Here is an 8,706-nt window from a genome sequence, read left to right as displayed (position 1 = left end):
GGTTGTGGTGAGGTGGGAGTCAGTTTCTCCCAGGTTGCAGCAATAGGATGAGAGAGAATGGCCCTCAAGTTGTCCCAGGGGAGGTACAGGTTGGATGTTAGGCTAGGAAACTTTTCTTCTCAGAAAGAGTGGTGAGGCATTGGCATAGGCTGTCCAGAGTGGTGATGGAGTCACTGACCCTGCAGGTGTTTAAGGGTAAACATGACACTGAGGGTCACAGTTTAAAGTGGTCACAAGTATTAGTTGATGTATGGGAACTGCTGAGTCACGGCCTGAACCTCTGATCGATCACCTGAGGCGAGCCATGAGTCAGGCAGAGGAGCACAGGTGAAGGCAATTCTCCTGTGCTGCTGGAAGGGGTGCAGCCTGGCTGCACCTCTCCTAGACCTATTTAAGAGCTGGCTACCAGTGGGGAAGGATCTCTTCTAGAGATCTGCTCTGCTGGAGTTTTGTGGGTGAGCCCGGGGTAGGGGTAAGCTTTCTATCTATTCTCTTTTTGTTATCATAGTCTACTTTGCCTAGCTCTCTTGTTTATTTTGTAATTATAGCATCTTAATATTCATTGATTATACAGTTGATGGTTGGACTAGATGGTCTTAATGATTCTGTGGTTTTAAAGCAATGGCTTCAAGGCCTTAAATAGGTGCTTTAAAGGCAGTATCTTGTACTACATATGAAGATGTATTGTTTTGTTATTTGAGTTTGTACAAGCTTCTGTGTGCTGATGAAGCAAGGAGTTCTGAAAGAGGTCTTTGTTTACTGAGACTGCAAATGGCAGTCTCCTTTGAATGAATCACAATTCCCTTCTGTTTTGTTTTACTTTGTGTGGTGTTGATTTGAGCCTGTGAAGAGTTGACTGACTTTCTCAGATACAGTAGGTATTAGGCACTGTTTTGGGGCATAGTAACTAAATAGCAGCAGCCAAAACTTCTCAAACTCACCTTCATTTCATGACACTGGAAAGCAATAAGTTATCAAGCACACTGTTAAAATGGAAGTCTTGAGAGCTTAAGTAGGTGGTATTAGGTATGGAAGTAGATTTGAGTGATAAGTTTACCTGTCTTCAATGTGTTCTTCGTATTAGCAATATAAAGATAGTTGTTTCAGTTGACTGTGTACTTTAGCTACTGTGTACTAATTTAATCGCTTTGGTTTAGTTATTATAGGCCCTGTTTGTGGTGGTGTTTTGCTACTTACATGCTAACTATATTTACTCTTAGCAATTTATTTATTTTTTTTAACAAGGGAATGGGAGAAAAAATTGGGAAAGTACAAAATTCACTGGCTTTTCAACACTGCTTGACTTAAAACACAAATGTCATTAGTCAGAGGATTTGTTGCAGTTGCAGGGATAACTGCCCTCCCAGCTCACCCTGGCACCCTCCAGAATAAATAACTGCAGGCATCCATCACCTCCTCACTGAATCACAGTCTGTTCCCACTGTGTGTAGGCTGCAGTCCCCTGTGATTCATCACAGCTGCCTCAGCAGCACTAACTCAGCTTTGTATGTCTCTAGTTTTTTTTTTTGTTTTTTTTTTTAACCCCTGGAAACAATATTCATGGTAACTGATTACTAAATCGCCTTCTTAAAGCAAAATGTTTATTTACAACCGAACTGTACAGAAGTAGGTACACTTCAAACCAGGGAATGATCTTTATCCCTGTTTTTTCCACATGGTTTACCATTCCTTGGTAAACTCTTATAATGTCTTCTCTATCTTCTTGATCAAAATGTCCCTGCAAGAGCTGCTGTCTGTGTCTTACCAGGTAACTGGAAACCCCTTGAGGTTTATCCTAGGCCCTATTCTGTTCTCTTGTCTCTCCTACCTCCTTTGAGAGGGCTTTAAAGTACTATAGTGATTGCTTCCATCCCTGAAGTGCTGCTCTGGCAAAACAAGGAAACACTGGAAACAAGTTGCAGGAACTGGCTGGAAACAAAAGCACCAGAATCAAGACACCATTCCAACAGTTCTTTTTATTTCCAAGTGTGTACTGAGATGTTTCAGTTCAAGGACCTGCTGCAAGTACTGCTGCTTGCTCTTTAAGCAGCCCCATTAGGGCTGAGCAATGTAAGCTTACAGTACATGTTACGGATAGTAGCCACAGCATCTGTACATAGGCCAAACAGAGTATTCATTAAACAGTTGTGTAGTAATGTAGTATTAAACCCAGGATTAATTTCACTTCTTTCTAGCTTAGTTCTCTTGTTTAATACATATATATATCTTCAGGCACGATTTTGTCTGGAAATGTATGTTTATTCCTATGCTTTCTGCATTTGTCAATTATACACTGAACAAATGTAATGTTATACTGTCAGGAACTAGGTTTGTCACTATTATAAGTAAAAGTTACTAGTATGCAAGATCTGCAAGTACTAATGTCAACTTGCAGCAAATGTATTATAGCCTCTCTACCAGATGTAATGATTGTATTATAATAATTTCCTCAGTTTTCCCAGATGCATAGGAGTGATTATAATACCACTTGTTTCAAAAGCTAAGGAATTTGCTAATAAAAATGAACTTTAGACATTTATTCATAGGTCGAATATGGTGCAGAAAGTGTGATAAGTTTAACCTTTATAGCAATGAGAGAAGCATGGAAAGTGTTTCTGGCAGAAGATAAATAGGAATAATAAAAAAAACCCACCCACAATTATCTGTTCTCTAAGATACTTCAGGTACAATTGAAAGTTAAGAGCTTGCTTGTGAAACTTGAAAATAAAAGCCATTTCACTTAGAATTGGAAAGTCCAATCCTAGTCATACTTGATTTGGAGGGGTTTTGCTAACCTTCCTCAAGACCCAGTTTATCTTTGGGACTGCAGTGGTAAATTCAGTAATCTAATCTCCTGTGTTGGATAAAGGCAGGAAGCAACTCCTCACCTGGAAAAATCAGTGGTCATCTGATACCAGCTAAAAGAAGTGTGGATGTGTTCGTCCGCACTTCCAATGCAGATATCTCTTTGATTATACTAACTACTGAGTGGTGTAGTACTTAGTGAATGTAGGACATTTATTCAAAGGTCTTTAGCTGGACACAAAAGAGGCCTGGTATTGTTCATCTCATGTACAATTTGTCTTACTGTAGGGCTAGTCTTTCTTTTCCCAGGTTCAGACCTCACTTCACAGTGAATATAGAAAATATGCATTTACCTGCATAAATTTTCACAGTGCTGACAGACCACTGAAATCTGTAGAATGAAATAAAAACCAAAATGTTAACAGGCAATTAAGTTGACATCATGAACTAGGAAGAAAGTTTATAACATTCAATTTCTGTGCTGTTTGGAGTATTCACCTCTTCCAGTTCTTCGGTCTCCATTTTTTGCTCTATGTAATCAGTGCAACTTTTCCTTGCTTTTGTTTTTTCATCCAGGCATTTGTGACAGTTGATTTAATAGGAGAACATCTGTAGACACGTGCTGAACATGCAATGTCTTATCTAGATTTTTTTAACATGGAATCCCTTTTTAAATTTAATTTTAAGTTTAAGTTTATGTTAACATTAAAACAAATGTTTTGCTTTTTTTTATCCTGTCCTAGAAAACATTGTTCATTACACACAGCCAAGCAGGACTTTCTGTGAATCCGGATGGAAATGCAGAACTGGAACCTACTTCCCCTTTCTTGGCTCTTATAGCTTTGCTTTATCCTGTTTTTAAGAAATTAGCTTTAGTATTTCATTATTATGTGTAGCTAACAGTTTAAGTGTGTTATGTTTCAGTAGCCTAACAAAAAGTGATGGGATAGCTATAAATATGTTACTGCCCATCTATTCATTTTTACAAATACAATCTGTTGCAATATACCATACAGCAAGGGCGCAGCTTCTTAACAGCTGCTGTATGGTTGTTTTCATGCCTGTTAAAAAGTGAGCTTCTACAATACCTGAATTGGTCAAAGCAGGACTTGTGTGCAGTCCCTGGACCAATGGAAGGCCCAAAGCAGACATAAAACAGGTTTAAATCTCTGTAACATCTGAACACCGTTTCCTGTCTCTAGTTCTTATTTTTATATTTGGCACAAGCTGCTATGACCTTTACTCCTATTCTTTAAAGGGATGACTTTTATAGCAGTGGGGGAGATTTGGCCTCAGATGTCTAAAACTTCTACTGAATTCCACTTGCACCACATGTGCCTATAATGGTGCATGTTGATTTAATGCTGTGAGTTGTAATCCCATTCTCCCCACCTCCTCATCCCAAAAGAGCTCAGAAATCACTTGCACTAGTTAATTAAAGACTTTATTACACATAGCTGGCTGTAACCAGAGTTGTTAGAGACCTACTCCCTCCCTGTGTCTACTCCAATTCTTGTACCAGCATATGTTCAGAAGTTTCTATTGCAAATGCATAGAATTAATACTAACACTGAGTATTCTAGATTAATAAATGTTTAGTTCACGCCAATGTCTTCTAAATTGCACATACCTAACACCTGGGATATGTGGTCAAACTCTAGTAGTAAGGAACTTAGAAAAGCAACTGTACTGTAGTAGTATCACTCAGATGTTATTGGTTTAACTTAACAATTCTTAGGGATCTGCAAAATGAAAAATTTGAGAAACATGGGATTAAAAGCAGGGCCCATAGGAAGAGTATGAGGGATTACTTTTTCTCCATCTGTACTAAAAATGGTCAAAGGAGGTGATGGAACTCTACTTACATACAGCATTCCTTCATTTCCATACAGAGCTCCCTCACCCTTTAAATCTCATTTTAAGACAGAATTTTGTCTACCTGGGACAAAAAATAAATAAAAAAATAAAAGAATTCACTTTCACGTTTAACTTGCTTGAGATGCATAAATAATCCCTTTCTCTTATAAAGATCAAGACAAGTGTTACTCTTACACTTGATACGCTCACACCTCTAAAGCACACATTTCAAGACCAGTCTCTGGATAATAGTCAATATATTTTGAACTATTTTGAAGTAATGTCTTGTCACTATAAATTCTGTAATACAAAATTTTTTGTCCATTAAATATTCACCTTGTCAAAGTATTTTTGGAGTCCAGATCTCCCAGCTGAATAAACCTAGAACAGTTATATTTAATCTGTTTGTCTTCCTTTGCTCTTTCACTATTTGCTGCCTGTAGCTGCTTTGTTGCCCTGTACCTGTAAGCTTTCACTGTATTAGGAACGTTACTGTTGACACAGATATCAGTGAGGCTATTTCCATGAAATAAAAATATTCATGAAAAGAGATATTGTTCAATGCATAAGATACAGCTTTGTGCTGATCCTCTGTCATAAAGAGCATTTTTAAGGATGGGCTATGTTGGGTTGACTGGTTGTCTTGTTACTTGTTCCCATTTCCCCTGAGCCCCATCAAAATGCCAGGAATGGAGACAGCCAAATATTACAGCTCTCATTTCCAGTTCTGGGAAAACTGAGCTATCAGTTTGAGCACCAGAATGACTAGGAGTTCATCACTGTCGGTCTGCCTCAGATTTGTCTTATCCAGATCCGCTTTTACTGTATTTGTAATTGGCAATATGTTGTGGGTCACCTGACCTGAAGTGGTCTCAACTGCCTAATGTAGAAGCAGCAAGATTGCCTCTCCTTTTTCTAACAAGGCGCTTCCCATCTTCACCTTCAGATAATATTAAGAACTGACATCTAAGTAAGCTTTGTGAGAGATCCTTCTGCAGCAGTGGCTCCCAATTTCTGTGTGGGTCTCTGTGTGTAGCAGCTATTTTGAAATCTAAAGAAGAAATGAATTGTTTTCTTCTTGGTATATTTTTATGGTATATTTTTGCATTGCTTTGACTTGCTATTCATGACATGATTGTCTTTTTAATTTATTCCTGTAGTATCCTGCTGGTATAATTTCTATATAAGCAAGAGCAGAATTAACCTTTTGGCCTCTGAGAAAGCAGGAATAGTTAACAGTAAGGTGGTGGATATCAGAGCAATATTCAGTTTGTCTCAGCATAACAACTCCTAATCCATAATCTTATCCAATTAGTGTATGGACTATTACAAATATTTCCTAAAAAGTCAACACAATAGGTTAAAAGCAATTTGTGAAATGAATTATAAAATATAAAAATATTTCTTGCAATTAGCTTAATCAAAACAGTCTTGTCAGCGTTTAAAGATCCATTGTAGAACTTTTACTTATATCTGTATTAAATTACTGTACAGAAATATGGTATGGAATTCCACTATTTTCAGCTATGAAAATAAACTGTCTTACAAACACACACATTGCAATTTGATAAGTAAAAGCTTTAGGTAATAAAGGCCTTGTTTTTATCCTTAAAATGTCACAGAAAAGAAATATCTTCAGCGCTGAATGTGTCAAAATAGCAGGCTTACAGAAAGCCATTTCCAGTCTTCCTGGAATCAACCAGCAACTTTCTTTTCTGCATTGTTTTTCAGCTGTTGTTTAAATGATACACAAATGGTGTGATCTGTATGCTTTCCAACAAACAGCTGGAATTAAACTGTTACAGAGCAAGTCTGTTGGAGCAAAAAGGGTGTAGTATGCCCTGATAAACCTGTGCCCCTGTTCATCTCATAATTCCAGAGGCTGATGGATTCCATTGCCAAGGGATTTGGGTATGTAAATCTCCCTGGCTAAAGCTTTGCTGAATTTTATAAGAACAGAACATTGTCTTTGTATTACTGAACACAATGGTTAGTGAGTCTTGTGACCTTACGCCGTGGGGATTGGATCTTTTTAAAATGTAATGAAAAAAAAAAAAAGCCCCACAATGCACTGTGGAGTACAAATGAGTCCCCAGAGATTCCTAAACCAATCTAAGAGTTTACAATAAAAATTTGCAAATGCAAAAGAAATTTTGACAGAGAATGAATAGATGATGACTGGATATGGTTATAAAAGGAGCAGAGTTTCCTAGTGAAGTTTTCATTCATGTGGTAAAGTGCTGGAGGTGACAGTTCACGAGCTACACACTGTCTTACCAGGAGATTGCCTCCGACTTAATAGAGTAGTCAGGGCAGGTCAGGGGACTGCAATAGCTGATTGCTTAAAGGAGTTAATGCAGCAAATGAGTAAGGTCACTCAGGCATGTGGTTGGCTTGTTTCTAAAGCAAGATACAGAATGAGTGACTAATTTCTTTGTACTCCTCTTCCCTTTCGTTTCATAGGCTGAGCTCCTTCATTTCTGAACAGATATTGCAGCTTCAGTGCAAGTTAATCTCCAAGTGGCTGCTCAGACACTGGCATTATGTCCTTCGTTGGATTTCCCTTTCCCAAAGGGAGCAAGTCTGAGCACTACTGACTTGCAGAAACCAAATCTTGAAAGTAGAAGCTGGATCTCTATATTTGAAGAGGAAGATAATAATAATTCACATGATACAAATGCAAATTATTATTATAGAAATAAAAATAAGGAAAAATAAAAATATGTAAAATCTAAACTCATTGCTCAGACAATGTGTAACTACTGTAGGCTGAAACTTCAGCTTTTCCTTATTTATTCTGGGAAAGTTCCTTTCCAGGACTGATTATAGATCATCTTTCTTTTTTGTTTCTTTCTTTCTCCCATGTGTCTTTTGGAAAAGTGAAAGTAGGGAGGTGGGCAGAACTGAAATCTTTATCAGCAGATGGCTAAGTTCTAGTCAGAGGCAGAAGGTAATGCAGCAGGAGAAGCTGTCTGCAAATGATTTTTACTCGCAGTGTGTGAGAAGTATCTAGTTCTTTTCCTTTTTAAAAGGCTTGAAAACAAGGGTTCTTTCCCTGAAGCCTAAGCCAGAAGAGGTGTTGAGCTAAACTCCTTTCTGCTCCAGTAACTACTGTGGGCTCAGTATTGGATGATTTCTCAAGCAGGACAGTTTTACATATAATGAAAGTATATTCTGCAGAAGTGATGCGAACTTCAAACATTTTTCCAAAAAGAAAATATTTAAAATGTATTTGTTTTTTTCCTGCTTTTAAACTCCATCCTCAACTTAGGTGTAAGAAAAAGGAGAAGGAAGACTTTCGTCCAAATAAACACGTATAAGAAGATAAAAGATTTGTTTGCAAAGATTGCTGAAAGGAGTAGTCCAGACTTTTCATAAAGAGCCAACAAAAACCTTTTGAAAGAACTTCTGACACATTTTTTCCTTTAAAAGTTTTGTCATACAAAAAATCCATGTAAGAATATTTCCCTGATACTTATTCACTCCAAAGAGGTTCTTTGGATAGAACCCATAGGGAAAAGCAAAAAGCTGTTTATTTTTTTAGAACAAGAAACAAACTTTAAGTGACATGGAGAGGAGAGAGGAGGAAAAAAAAAAAAAAGTCTTCTGTCAGAGAGAAGCTTTTTATATTTGAATAGGAAGAGCCTTTTTATCCTGTCTTATGCGGAATCAGTATGCATGCTATTTACACTACTTCCAGAATACCTTGTAGTGAACCTTCTCATTCTGCATTTTGGGTAGTAGATTACATTGAGGACTAGCTGCCTAACAGTGAGGAGGAGGAATAACTTGCAGAGGTTCATGCTTATACCTGAGTTTTGCTAGGGTGTGTGAACAAAAGAGAGATTGCATGAGATTCATAAAGAAGGTGAAGAGAGATGTTAAATTACAAAATCACAGAATTGTAGGGGTTGGAAGGGATCTCTGGAGATGGAGTCCAACCCCCCTGCACAGCAGGCTCCCAGCAGCAGGAATTTCTAGTGACATTCAGCTCGATGTGCATCTCTATGGCCATTCTTCAGAAATTTTCAGCTAAATGCAGCA

At 37.8% G+C, this 8,706-nt stretch overlaps 1 long non-coding RNA gene across 1 annotated transcript; it reads left to right on the top strand.

Annotated features, from left to right (window-relative positions):
• The first annotated feature begins 431 nt into the window (after window positions 1-431).
• LOC122177204 lies at window positions 432-7,324 on the top strand. The gene is made up of 3 exons (XR_006177979.1): window positions 432-472; window positions 6,394-6,573; window positions 7,126-7,324. It is a non-coding gene; the product is annotated as an uncharacterized LOC122177204 (long non-coding RNA).
• Window positions 7,325-8,706: the final 1,382 nt, after the last annotated feature.

This window comes from Lagopus leucura, unplaced genomic scaffold (genome assembly GCF_019238085.1).
Source record: "Lagopus leucura isolate 7727_CA_CO unplaced genomic scaffold, USGS_WTPT01 Super-Scaffold_100001, whole genome shotgun sequence".
Taxonomy (NCBI): Eukaryota; Metazoa; Chordata; class Aves; order Galliformes; family Phasianidae; genus Lagopus; species Lagopus leucura.
Note: the sequence above shows the minus strand (reverse complement) of the source record. Positions and strands in the feature narration are given on the sequence as shown.